The 14240-nt window shown below is 35.0% G+C and overlaps 1 protein-coding gene across 4 annotated transcripts in view; it reads left to right on the plus strand.

Moving 5' to 3' along the window:
• The window catches only part of IMMP2L (inner mitochondrial membrane peptidase subunit 2), an 869510-nt gene that overhangs the window by 95870 nt on the left and 759400 nt on the right, over positions 1-14240 (plus strand). The gene's annotated exons all lie outside the window — the stretch shown is intronic.

A 14240-nucleotide genomic window follows, 5' to 3' on the forward strand; every position in this document is an offset into this window, starting at 1 on the left:
AGGCAATATTGTAGCCTTCAGCAATACAAAGACAATGGAAACTTTTATAACATATTACAAAAGGCTAAAAATTAAGAAGTAAAATTTAGCAGGAAGTCTGATTGATATCATTCATAAATATTTAGAATATTTGCTTTTTAATTTGGAAAAGACCTTAGAGTTCAATAGAGACTTTTGTCTCCTTAGTCTTCAAAGAGATTACAACTTGGAGAGATGATCCTTTAGACAAAAAGCCTTATGATACATTGATTGAGACTGTCATTATAATAAAAGCAGTTTTACAAGCTGTTAACTAATCTAGGATTGAAAAGAGGAAAGGAATGTCAGCAGTACATCAGAAAGAAAGAACATAATTTTCTTAGAAGTAGAAGTAGAGGAATGAGTGTTTTTTCATTTTTATTATTTTGCTTTAAGCCAGCTCCATTATGCGACACCATCTTGTTTGCCCTTCTGCTAGAGACCAAACCATCCCCACCACTCTTTTAGTAAACAAGAGATTGAATAACCTTAGTTCAGTCAAGGACCTCACCTTTTCTTGCCCTAAAGAGTTATTTGGCTTCATTGTGATTTTGGCCTCAGCTTTAAGATTCATAAATTTCTAGCAGTCTGTGTGGATTAACCTAGTGTTACTATTTAAGGAAATGATGACCATCTAGTAATAGGTTTTCTGATTGTAAGCTATTTGCCATTTATAATCCTGCTATATGTTTTTACACTTACATTTGTGGTGTTTTATGGATTCTAAAATGTCTATTTTTTTCATATTTGAACGTATCTGAAACTGGGATGCTTCTTTGAATTGATAGATTCAAAATCCATGTTGGGTAAGTGGTGGTTTTGATGGAGTTGTTATCTGTGCATGTGTGAATGTGGCTGTAATGTCAAAATTTAATTGAGTTATGTACATTTCAGGTATTCTAATAATTGCCAAATCCTATGATTTAGGCTTGGAAAGATAAGTTATATATACTCAAGTATATACGTGGAGGCATGGGAACAGAACAGTGGAATATATGATATAGATATCCAAAAAATGAAATCTAAGTGATAAAAAAGCATTATGTCATAGTTTAATTGACAGCCTTTTTCCTTCTAGGGATATATATATAAATAGTAAACATACATCATATAATGATGGTGCTTTGGATTCATTCATATTTGGATTCAAAATATTGATGCTGCAACAGTTTAATTTGAGTGATTTGAATGGATGACTTATGTCTTAATGGAAATTTTAAGAAAGCCTGCCTATGGAAGGTGGATATTATTTCAAAAGTCATACTTTTAATGATAGAATATGTTAAGGGATACTTTTAAAGAAAGGTTAAAATCATGTCTTTTATTCAAATATAAAAAGAATGGGTATCAAAGACTTTATTAAGCTCATTAATTAATGAGGGGATCAGTAAGATGTTAGAAATTATTCAAAGGAGAATTTTAAGAGCATACATATATAGGCAATCGAGGATGCTGAAATGAATGTGCAACAGATGCAAAACTGGTTAATATACTCAGGCCAATTATCCATTTAATTTCACTGGACACAATTTATTTGCATTTTTATGGAAAAGAATTATTTGTATTATTCTGTATCTTACAACTACATAGTTGTAAAGTAGCTGAAAGACAATGTAAGGCTCATATTCTTACTGAATCAGATAATCTGGAAGGGTATACTAAATAGGACATCTACTAATATTTTGCATATTTCAGTGTTTCACAATTTTTCCTGAAAAATCTTAGAATTTAGAAGGTTTCCTGATAGACTTTGTATCAAATTTTAATTTCATAGGAAGGATTGCATTCAGACCATGCTAGAAAGATAATTACCTGATGTTTTCTTATAGCTTCTCCCTTAATCAGTCATTATTCCATCTAGCTGAATTAGAGTGTTAATGGTTTTGAATTTTTCATTTATATCTTTGGGTCAGTAAATTGAATTTAATCTTGATTATATCTTTGGGTAAAGAGAAACTTAAAAAAAAGCTTTGAAAATAAGGAATCTATAAACACTTATTGATTACATACTTTATGAAAACACATCTAATTAAAATAAATTATCTCAATAATTCTTAATAATGAAACTATAAAAATTATAAGAAGACTCCTAGGAATATTTTTTAGCAATTTTTTTGAAATGATACACAGGAATTATTAATGAAATTAGCTATATTTGAGCGGGTCTTTGTATTTAATTCCTTTTATACTTCCTTTAGTGAGTTGAGAATGAATCATTTCCTATTTTTTAATGGAGTTAATTGCTTAAATATGGAAAAATGGAAAGTTAAATGTATTTGATGGAGAGCAGAATCAAAGCTATTATCACAAAATATATACTTTTTTCAAAATTGAAAGTAAATTAAAATTAAAATGTTTAACTTTATTTTTGCCCATGAATTTTGACTGAGAATAAGTTGTCACTTGATGAGCCATGTGTGGTGGCCTGTACCTGTGGTCCCAGCTATTCTGGAGGCAGGGGTGGAGGATTACTTGAGACCGGGAAGTCGAGGCTTCAGTTAGCTGCGATCATGTCACTGCACTCCAGCCTAGCTGACAAAGCAAGCCCCTGTCTCTAACAACAAACAAAAACCAAAAACCCTCAAGAAGTCCAAAGTTGTTTATATGGTTTCAATTTGCTGTTACAAAGTTGTCTCACAATGCTTTGTTGATGTATTAAATATATGAATACATAAAGTTCTTACTGAGCATGCAGATATAGTTATTTAAGTGTTATGTTTATTAGCTTGGTAAAGTATATTTTTGAGACATAACCCTTTACATTTGAAAGTCTGGCATTTAACTTGGGCTCCACTTCCCAAACCATAGGGAAATACTCATTGATTCATTATTCAGCAAATATTTATTGAGTGCTTGTTGTAAGGCAATCATTTTATAAATGCATTTTATCTTAGGGATCTTTCCCTTGCCACAAATAAAAGAACAAGAAAGATTGAGTTTTGCTGTGTAAGAGTGATTCTTGGGTTGGATCAAGACATTGGTGAGGGATAACCAGTCAATTACATGGACTTCCCAAAATTATCCTTCCATCGTTTTGCTTTCCTCTCAGTGGCTCCCCATTAACCATAAAGATGATCTCTCGGTTTCATCCTCTTCTATTGGTAGCATGTATCTTTACATGTGCTTAGTCAGTTTAAAGCAAGATACCAATATCAAACAATGCTCCAATTTAAAATGAATACTTTTAAAATCACACTTAAATTTGTTGAATAGCTTCACAAATGCATCTCTGAATCTGTTTCTTACGGTCTTTTGTGAAGGTTTTTGAAGGGCTGTGCTGATCAGTGGAAAATCAGAAGAGTGAATCTGCTGTAATGGTGGGGAGAAGGCATCAAGGAAAATGTGCGCAAAAAAGAATTAAGGTGGTAAATTTATACGAGAGGTATTCAAGGCAGGAAACTGTGAAGACACTGCCTAAATAGGAGTGAAGATGCAAGCTAAACAGTGGGATGCTATGAGTTTTTGTGGCCATAAAATGAGGTCAGCTAAGAAAAGAAGTATTATTTGGGTTTCAATGAAGGCTGCACTGTGCATAGATTACTTCCAGTTGTAGCTATGGACACTAATCTATGATAATGACACGAGGGTTAGAAAAGTCACGTGCAAATTAAGTAATTAGAATTGGAACAACATGTGGTTTAGGTAGTGCTACCTCCGGTGGCGAGTTTGATACAGGTAAAGTGAGAGTTTATTTATTCAGAACTCCTACTGTGTGTCAGACTCTATTCTAGGTATTTGAGATTGGCCAGTGAACAAAATGATGTAGATCCCTGCCCATTTGAAGCTTACTTTCTAGCAAGAAGAGACATACATAGAGACATAATAGGTATAGTAATTGTGTACATTTTTTTGTTAGGAGATAAATGCTATAGAAAATAGTACTGTAAAGAGGATCAGAAGTGTTGGAGGAGATTATGGTAGATTGCTGTATTGAATAGAGTAGTAATTTGCTTTTGAATTGGAGAGTTATAGCAACCTGCTACTTTATTTCCTCTCCCTTATGACTTCAGAGAATTGGAAGTTGGGCCTCCCCAGAGAGATTTAGTGGCAGACGAACAGGAAGTAAACAGATGTGTATTTTTCAAGATTGTAGTAAAATTTGGATAGTTTAGTCATGATCTTCTCTTTGTCCCTTAATTTCTTTTTTATTCAGCAATAGAAAATGATAAAAATACGTTACTGGAAAATGGGCTGCAAATTATCAGAGTTCTAAAGCAGAGATATATAATTTATTGGAAATAAATCTCACTTATGAAGGATTTTGGTAGCATTTGAGTCATATGCTTCATAGGAGTCTCACGACAATTTTGTGTAACTATGGTTTGCTTAGGGAATTCTAAGTTTTATCTACTTTTCAAAAGACCAGTGTAATCAATGTTTCTTTGGCAAAACTCTATATATCTTGACAGCTTGTTAAAATAATAGTTAGCTTCTGACTTTCCATTTCACATATGCAGACTGTATCATAAATTGCTTTACTAAACTTGATGCATATGTATAGTCGTGGTAGATTATACAAGATTGTTGCTGATAAAAACTTTAAAGTAAGGCTCAAAATTAGATTGTAAACCTGCATGTTGATTAATATATAACTGTTACTAGAAAAACATAAGTGTAAAGTATTTCATGTATCACTGAATAATGTAATGTCTCCAATAGATATTAGACTGAAGGACAGTAGGAAGGGAGATACCTTCCCCAGCCCTACTGCCTTTCAGTGACTAGAATTGTTTCAAGTCTGTATAGAAAGGCACTGTTAATTTTTTATTCCCTGTGACCTGTATATCTTCTCTTATCTTCTACTTAATCCTTTCTTTTAAAAAAGTATATATTGATTTCTTGCATGTGCTACTAGTGATATGTCCAGAGAAAATGTAGGATTTCTTTGTTTGCAAGGGTTTCTTCCTTTTCTACTAAGTCATTTTGCCTTGCCTTCTCTCTCCTTTTTTCCTTTATTCTCTTGTTATTGCCTGTTCTTCAGTTAATCCCGTTTCCCAATCTCTACCCTTTTAGCACTCCATAAAAAGGATCATGTAATCGGAAATCTAGAACGTTAGAATGTATTTGAGAATGCCCATGTCTCAGAGAACGTGCTTGAATTCTAATTCTCCATTAGTTCTTTCAAGTTTCATTCTTCTCAGCCTTCACATTTATACTTCCTTATTATTCATCATGATCTTGTATGGTTTTGTTCCTTTGAAGGCCAAAGCAGTTTAAACTCATGTATGTATGTATGTATGTATGTATGTATTTATGTATGTATATATGTATGTATATATGTATGTATGTGTTATATATGTATGTATGTATGTTTGTGTCTATTTTTTTTTCATTCTTCTAGGAAAGAGGGGGAATAAATTGGTAGGAAAGAGTAAAGATGGTAAGATGTTTTCTCATATGGAGAGCTGGTCCTCACTTAAGCTGAGAGCACCTGTAGTGGAAAAATACATGAGATTTTATTTTTTTGTGGCTCCCCACAGTTTGTCTGCCCTAAACAATGTCCTGTAGTATTCTTGGGGATGTGTAAGAGCATGACTTTTTTTTTTTTTCCTATAAAGCTAGAGAAGGATAATTGTGAGAAGGGAGATGGGAAAGGATATCATATTTGAGAGGCACTTTCTCACATAGGTCATTTTTAGGAAAAAATTTTATGGAAGTTTAGATCTAGCAGTTGATTTCCTTAAATATATTTATGTGCCTAGCTATTTCTTAGAAAAATCTTCAAGTAATTAAAGGGGTATGTCTACTCCAATTTGAAGACCACTGCATTATACCATATAGCTTCTGTTCCTGCTTATCATTTTTACTCTCTTACTTTTTTGTGTTAGGTATATTTGTTATCATCAGGGTTAACAGCGTCCTGTTGTTTATTTTCTGAGTGTAGGAAGTATATAAATGTTATCTATATGACTGGATTTGTTTAAGTACTTGATAAAGATGTAGCAGTGGAAGTGATGAGGAGAAGAAAAGGAAGAGGAGGAGAATGAAGACAAGTAAAAAATAATTTTAAAAAATTCAACACTTATTTGCAGGCACTTAACAATGCTAGATACTGTTATAATCACTTTAAATATTATATCTTTATTTAGTCCTATTTGTACCCTGAGAGGCACTTACTGTTATTATCCCTGTTTTATAGATAAGAAAATTATGGCACTGAGAGGTTAAGAAACTTGTCCAAGCTTGTCAGTGGTGGAAGCAGAATTTGAACCAAGCAGTCTTATTCTAGAAAGAGCCTTAACCACTGTGCCATCTTTCTTGTTATGTGCATGTGTGTGTATGTACATATACATACATGTGAACATATTCACCAATGCATTAGCTGGGCTAGACCATAAATGTTTGTATCAACAGATATATGAATATTCACAATGTTTTAAACCATCAGAAAAAGGACAATGTAATTAATGAAGAAAAACATAAAGGGTATGGGAATGGGGAAAATAGAAAAAGAGTAACAACCTTATTTATCTCAAGTGACAAAGTAATTTTTTAAAAATAGAAATACAACATTTAAAGATACATTCATAGCAATTAAGCCTATACCTTTAACATTTTGTGATATTTACAGAGAAATAATTATAAAATCTATTTAAACATTTTTCACCTTTTGAAATTATATACCCTGTCAAGATGCACATACTATATTCTTTACAGTTCAGTTTTCACATATAATAATGACATTTAAACTTTTCCTTCCTTCTAATAGATAAAAAATCAAATTCCTTCTTTTTTAACTTTTTTTTTTTTTTACTTTCCACCCCTTTAACTGTGGCTGTAGAGAAAAAAATTGAAAATGCACTAAGTTTAAAGATACTTAGTGATCCCCACATTTAAAAATAGGAGGAAGAATGAGTGGTAGCTTAACATATTTGAATTGAATGTAATAGTTTCTGATATTTTGATAATTACAACCTTTTCAGTGTTGTGTCAAAACATTTGAAAAAATGGATTCTGAACTCCCTCTGGGATATTTTGAGGAGAGTTCTGTTCTGTGAAGTCTGGACTGGGAAGGAATGTAAAGCAGCACACTAGTATGTCCCCATATTTAGAACTCTTCAGAGGAGACTTGATAAATGTTTTGAGCTCTGTGTGCTTAGCTGCAGCAAGCTGCTTCAAGTTTACTAGGCATGCTGGAAATTAAGTTGATTTTGGGTCAAAGAGTGACCATGATTTTATCCTCCTCTGCATCCTTAACCAGCCCACTCCGGTTTCCTTCTCTTAAGACAGTGGTCCTAGTACTCCAATTGTTTGTAAAGTAGCAGGTTCCTTTGATAGGCTTGTAAAATAACTTATTGCATTTGAAAATTTGGATTACTGTATTGAATAGAGATATAAGTAACAGATAAATTATTGTCTCTGATATATCATGTAGCCATGTGTGAATTACCTTTTTGGGTCTTTGTTTTCTCATTTTTAAAATGAAGGGGATTGAATGAGATAACCTTATAACCTTATCTTAAGAAACGTAAAAGCAACGTATGCTATTACGTGTGTGTATTTTTACTAATTTATCTTAAAAGTTTGTGATACATGCTCTGGAAAGAAAAATTCAAATGAAAAATCCTCAGTATTTCTGAAGCAAAGGTGAAATTGAGAGATTCTAGATGGTTGTGTGAGGCCTGTGTTCCACTTTGGTGTTATCCCTGTCAACATAGAGGCTTTTGTTCTGTTCTGTTCTGTTTAAATGGTGTTTGTGACTAGGTCCAAACCAGCTCAGTTTGGCTTTTTAATTCATAGGACTTGCTATGAAGTGGCACTTAACTATATGGGAAATTTAATTTTAAAACCACTTACTCTCCTATGATTTAGAAAGGACCTCCTAGCACAGAATTGTGGAAAATTCTATTAGTGTATGTATTTAACATTATAGTATCATGTGCTTTATTAGCTGCATCCGGTACTAGTTTATTTATACCAGACTGTTTTTTTGTTTTTGGTTGTCACATTTGAGGCACCTATACAGACATACTGCAGTGGATACTTCGGCCTTCTCATTAGCACAGACCATTTTCTGAGGGTTAGAGATGTACCTTGTAGCCATCTTTGATATGATGGCTGATTTCAGGGTTATTTCGTTCAATATTCTGGCATTGATGAAAGTTTATATAGGGAGCAAAGGGTCATGAAAGGGGTAAAATCCAGTATTTGGAAGGTCTAGAAAATCATTCAACTGTAAATGATGAAGTTCTCAAGTACATGTCTCCATAGCTACTTCCAATGATTGAAACTAGTTTTGAAAAGACAAAATACCTGGAATAGTTTTTGGCTTTAACTTCCTATAGTTCCCCTAAGGAAGTAGGACTATACTTAGTGTAGTTATCCTGAGACTATTGTGGGATCAATTTGTGGAGCGTGGTAAGTGGCTCCCAAAAAGGAATCCCTACTTTGCAGTGAACACTTAACTGTATGGCTTTGGACTCCTCTGATAAATAGTTCAGACCATATTACCTGCAGAGCTTTTTTTTTTTTTTTTTTTTGAGAGGGAGTCTTACTCTGTCACCAGGCTGGAGTATAGTGGCACGATCTCAGCTCACTGCAATTTCTGCTTCCTGGGTTCAAGTGATTCTCCTGCCTCAGCCTCCCGAGTAGCTGGGATTACAGGCGTGTGTCACCACACCTGGCTATTTTTTGTATTTTTAGTAGAGACAGGGTTTCACCATGTTGGTCAGGATGGTCTCGATCTACTGACCTTGTGATCTGTTCACCTTGGCCTCCCAAAGTGCTGGGATTACAGGTGTGAGCCACTGTGCCTGGCCTACTTGCAGAGCTTTTCATGTGACTGTTACACTGCCTTATTTTCCAGTTAGTTGTGTACAGGAATACTTTTTTTTAAATTGTGTTTCATCTCACTGCACTTGGCAGAGACTGTGTTTTTTTACAGATTGAAGGTTTGTGCCAGCTCTGTGTCAAGCAAGTCTGTTGAGACCATGTTTTTAACAGCACGTGCTCACTTCATGTCTCTATGTTGCATTGGTAATTTTCACAATATTTCAAACTTTTTGTTATTATATCTGCTATGATTATCATAATCAGTGATTTTTGATGTCACCATTGTAACTGTTTTGAGGCACCATGACCCACACTCATACAACATTCCTGACCTAATCAGTAAGTGCTAGGTTCTGACTTCTCCACCTCCACTGACCTGCAGTTCCTCCATCTCTCTCCCTCCCCTTGGGCTTACCTATTCCCTGAGACACAACAATATTGAAATTAGGCCAATTAATAACCCTACAATGGCAAGTGTGCAAGTGAAAGGAAGAGTTACACGTCTCTCACTTTAAATCAAAAGCTACAAATTATTCAGCTTAGTGGGGAGGGCATGTTGAAAGCCTAGATAGGCTGAAAGCTAGGCCTCTTGTGCTGAGCAGTTAGGGAGGTTGTGAATGCAAAGCAAAAGTATTTGAATGAAGTGAAAAGTGCTACACCAGTGAACACATGGGATGATAAGAAAGTGAAATAGCCTTATTGCTGTGATGGAGAAAGTTTTAGTGGTTGGAATGAAGATTAAGCCACAAAATTCTCTTAAGCCAAAGCTTAATGTAGAGCAAGGCCTGACTTCCTTCAATTCTATAAAGGTTGAGAAAGGTGAGGAAGCTTCAGAAGAAAAGTTTGAAGCTAGCAGAGCCTTTAGTTCATGAGCCTTAAGGAAAGAAACCATTTTCATAACATGTAAGTACAAAGTGAGGCAGCAAGTGCTGATGTAGAAGCTGCAGCAAGTTACCTAGAAGATCTAGCTAAGATAATTGACAAAGGCGCCTACACTGCACAACAGATTTTCAAGCTAGACGAAACAGCCTTATATAGGAAGAAGATACCATCTAGGACTTCTCTAGCTACAGAGGAGAAGTCAGTCCATGACTTTAAAGTTTTGAAGGACATCTGACTTTGTTGTTAGGGCCTAGTGTAGCTGTTTACTTTAAGTTGAAGCCAGTGCTCCTTGACCATTCTGAAAATCCTAGGCCCCTTAAGCATTATGCTGAATATACTCTGACTGTGCTCTATAAATGGAACAAAGCCTAGATGATAGCACATCTGTTCGTAGCGTAGATTGCATAATATTTTAGGCTCATTCTTGTGACCTACTGCTCAGAAGCAAAGAATCCTTCCATAATATTACTGCTTATTGACAATGCACCTGGTCACCCAAGAGCTCTGATGGAGATGTACAAGGTGATCAGTGTTTTCCTGCTCGCTAACAATATTCATTCTGTTGCCCAAGGATCATGGAATAATTTTGACTTTCCAGTCTTATTACTTAAGAAGTACATTTGTTAGGCTATCGTTGCCATAGATAATTATTCCTCTGAGGGATCTAGTCAAATTAAGTTGAAAACTTCCTGAAAAGGATTCACCATTCTAGATGCCATTAAGAACTGATTCATGAGATTCATGATTTGTGATTCATGGGAGGAGGTCAAAATACCAACATGAATAGCAGTTTGGAAGAAGTTGATTCTTTGAGGGTTTTAAGACTTCAGTGGAAGAAGTAACTGCACTAATAAAACAGTTTGAATTAGAAGTGGAGTCAGAAGATTTGATTGAATTGCTACAATCTTGGATAAATCTTGAACGGATGAGGAGTTGCTTTCTGTGGATCAGCAAAGAAAGTAGTTTCTTGAGATGAAATCTATGCCTGGTGAAGATGCTATGAACATGGTTGAAACAACAACAAAGGATTTGGAATATCCCATAAACTTAGGTGGTAAAGCAGTGAGAGGGTTTGAGAGGACTGACCCTAATTTTGAAAGAAGTTTTACTGTTAGTAAAATTCTATCAAGCAGCATTACATGCTGCGGAGAAATCTTTCATGAAGGGAAGAGTCAATTGATGCGGCAAGCTTCATTGTTGTCTTATTTTAAGAAATTACCACAGCTACCTCACTCTTCAGCAACCACCACCTGATCCGTCAGCAGCCATCAACATTGAGGCAAGACACTTCCATAGCTAAAAGACTACAACTTGCCAAAAGCTCAGATGATCATTAGCATTTTTTTTTTAGCAATGAAGTATTTTAAAAATAAAGTACGTCCTTTTTTTTTTTTTTTTGCCATAATGCAGTTGCACACCTAATAGATTACAGTTTAGTGTAAATGTAACTTTTATATACACTGTGAAACCAAAAAATTTGTATGACTCACTTTATTGAGGTGATCTGGAACTGAACCCATGGTATCTCCACTGGTGTACGTACCTCTGAGGTCTTTCCTTGATATAATGTGTGAATACCAGTTTCCCCTGCCTAGAGCTTCAGGACTAGAAGTGCAGCTTTGAGAGCACTGGACGGGGAGATGGAGTCCTTGAGACTGGGCCACTAGAGTTGTGGAGTAGAGGTTGGAAGGGAAGATTGGAAAGAGCCATTTCTGAAAAGCAGAGATGAAGGGATTAGCCATGAAGTAGATGAATGAAATAGCGTAGCAAGGATGTAAACTTCAGGGAGAATTTCCAGAGGAGAGCTAGATGCTGGGGTATAAGACAGAATGATTTGTAGTAGTCTGTGACTGGTGTAGTTAAGGATGGGCTGATTCTAACTGCTGGACCCCGGCTTGATTTCACAACGTGTCCACATCTTTTGTTGCCAAGTAATGTTGTCATTTACGTGCAAAGTTCCTCTGAGGCAAGAAGTGTTTCCTAGTCATTTTTTATCCTATTAGTGTCTAGCACATAGTAGACAAATAAAACTTTGTTGAATTTTAGTTCATATTTGTGAAGACCTGTATGTTTAAATTCAAGATACATGACAAATGGAGATTGGAAGTTGTAATTTCTTTTTTAAGAGAGTGTGTTAGGGGTGCAGAATGAGAGGGCTATGTTTAGTAACTGATAGTCTTACTGGTCAACATCTATCTTCTGGGAAGAAGCATGACTAATCCTATACATTCCTTTCACATTGGCTTTCTCTGCTTTCTTTTGCCTATCAGCTTTGTCCAGATTGTAAACAATAACCTAGAAGAGAAAGGTTTTATATTTCATTATCATTTCTTCTAACAACGCAGCTTTGTGTGAATAAGACAATATCAAGTAGATTGTTTACTTTCAATTAAATTTCCCAGGAAAGAGTTCTAGCATTTAATTTTGATTAAAAGTGAATTTTTGTTCTCTAGAGGATTGTCAGAAGTCATTATAAAAAGAGCTATGTTTGGAAACAGTGGATGTGGGACTCCTGAATATAATAGTAATTTAAACTCAGAGGTTTTTCATAAAAATCCTTTTTTTTTAATAAAAAAGAGATGACAGTTTATAAAGAAATGTAGTTCTATAATTTTAGATGTTTAAGAACATAAAAATGGATTATATTAACGATATATAGATTTACAGTATTCCTTGAGACTGTCAGCATGCTATTTTAAAAATAAGTGACATGTGTCTTATAGTAAACAATTTAGTATTTCTGGTTGAAAAATACTTTAAAAATGTACTGCTATTATAACTCATTCATATTGGCCTTTAATAGGTAACTCCATTGGATTGGTTTCTGCCCCAAAATATTTTGCTGTTATAGATTTCATGGAATAGCAAAGAACAAATAATGTGTACATGCTTGTGTAACATAATGTTAAAGAAGATTTAGGAATTGAAAATGTTGAGAAACAGCTTTTCCTGGCATGCATACCTAGAGAGGGTTTGCATCACCACTAGGGACACAGAATTGTTATGATCTCTGGCTTTTTATTACATGTCTGATAATTATTTGTTCACAGCCAGACCTACCATATTCAGTTCTGCAGGTTGTGCACTGCATAACTGTAATGATATTGTGTAAAACCTACACATTTATATGTAGTGACTCTGGGTTTTGAACAAGATAAAGCAATTTCTTTACTTAAGGAGTTTACATTCCAGTGGGCCAGACAGATAATAAGTAAGATAGGAATATATCAGGTAAAAATAAATACCATACAGTTAATTAAAACATTGTAAGGTGATAGTGGCCAGATTAGGTGGTCAGGAAGAAACAGTAAAATTAAAAGAAGTGGTAATTTAAGAAATAAAATATTTGGTAAATGGTATAATTAAAATTATATATATTTCTAGACATTATCATTTTTGTATTTTGTTGCTAAAGATAGTCTGATACAGTTGTTTGTTTTCACTTTGGGTTTTTAAAAACTGTGATAACAGTGGGATGTATTTATTTTTTTTGAGATGGAGTTTTGCTCTTGTTGCTCAGGCTGGAGTGCAATGGTGTGATCTCAGCTCACTGCAACCTCTGTCTCCCTGGTTCAAGCGATTCTCCTGCCTGAGCCTCCCGAGTAGCTGGGATTACAGGCATGTGGCACCTCGCCTGGTTGATTTTGTATTTTTAGTAGAGACGGGTTTTTTCCATGTTGGTCAGGCTGGTCTCGAACTCACGACCTCAGGTGATCCACCCGCCTTGGCCTCCCAAAGTGCTGGGATTACAGGCATGAGCCACTGTGTCTGGCGGTGGATGTATTTTTTTAAGGATATATTTTGACTGATTTTCATAAAAAAAAGAGTAAGTGCGTTATACAGTTTGGATGTTTGTCTGCTCCAAATCTCATGTTGAAATATAATCCCCAATGATGAAGGTAAGGGAGGTGTTTGGGTCATGGGGGCAGATCCATAATGAAAAGCTTATTGCCTTCCTCATGATAAGGAGTGAGTTCTTGCTCTAAGTTCATGCAAAATCGTTTGTTTAAAAGAGTGTGGCACCTCTCCAGTCTTGCTTGCTCTCTTGCCATAGCTGCATGCCCTTTACCTTCTGCCATGACTGGAAACTTCCTCAGGCCCTCACCAGGAGCAGATACTGGCATTCTGCTTCTTGTACAGCCTGTAGAACTGTAAGCCAAAATAAACCTCTTTTATTTATAGATTACCCAGTCTTAGGTATTGCTTTATAGCAGTGCAAACAGATTAACACAGTGCAGTTTTGTCTAATGACCTAATGTTAGATTCTTTGAGTTTAACTTAGTGACAGTATTACAAGTATAACAAAATATTTAGGGCTTAAAAACTTTTGAGTTACTTTATTTTGATTTTTTACACAATGAGAAAAAATGTTTGAAAAGTATTCATATGTGTGTGGGGTATGTGTGTGTGTAAGAAGAAAAGACTTGGAAGACAAGTCCGAGCTGTCTTACTTAAGAATACGTTTGTATGTAAGTTTTCTAGTTTGTGAAATATTATGATGAGAAATTTTGTTTTCGTGTTTGTACATTGTTTGGTTATAAGTGTACCTTTTTAGAGTGTAGTGTATT

Source organism: Macaca thibetana, chromosome 3 (genome assembly GCF_024542745.1).
Source record: "Macaca thibetana thibetana isolate TM-01 chromosome 3, ASM2454274v1, whole genome shotgun sequence".
NCBI lineage: Eukaryota > Metazoa > Chordata > Mammalia > Primates > Cercopithecidae > Macaca > Macaca thibetana.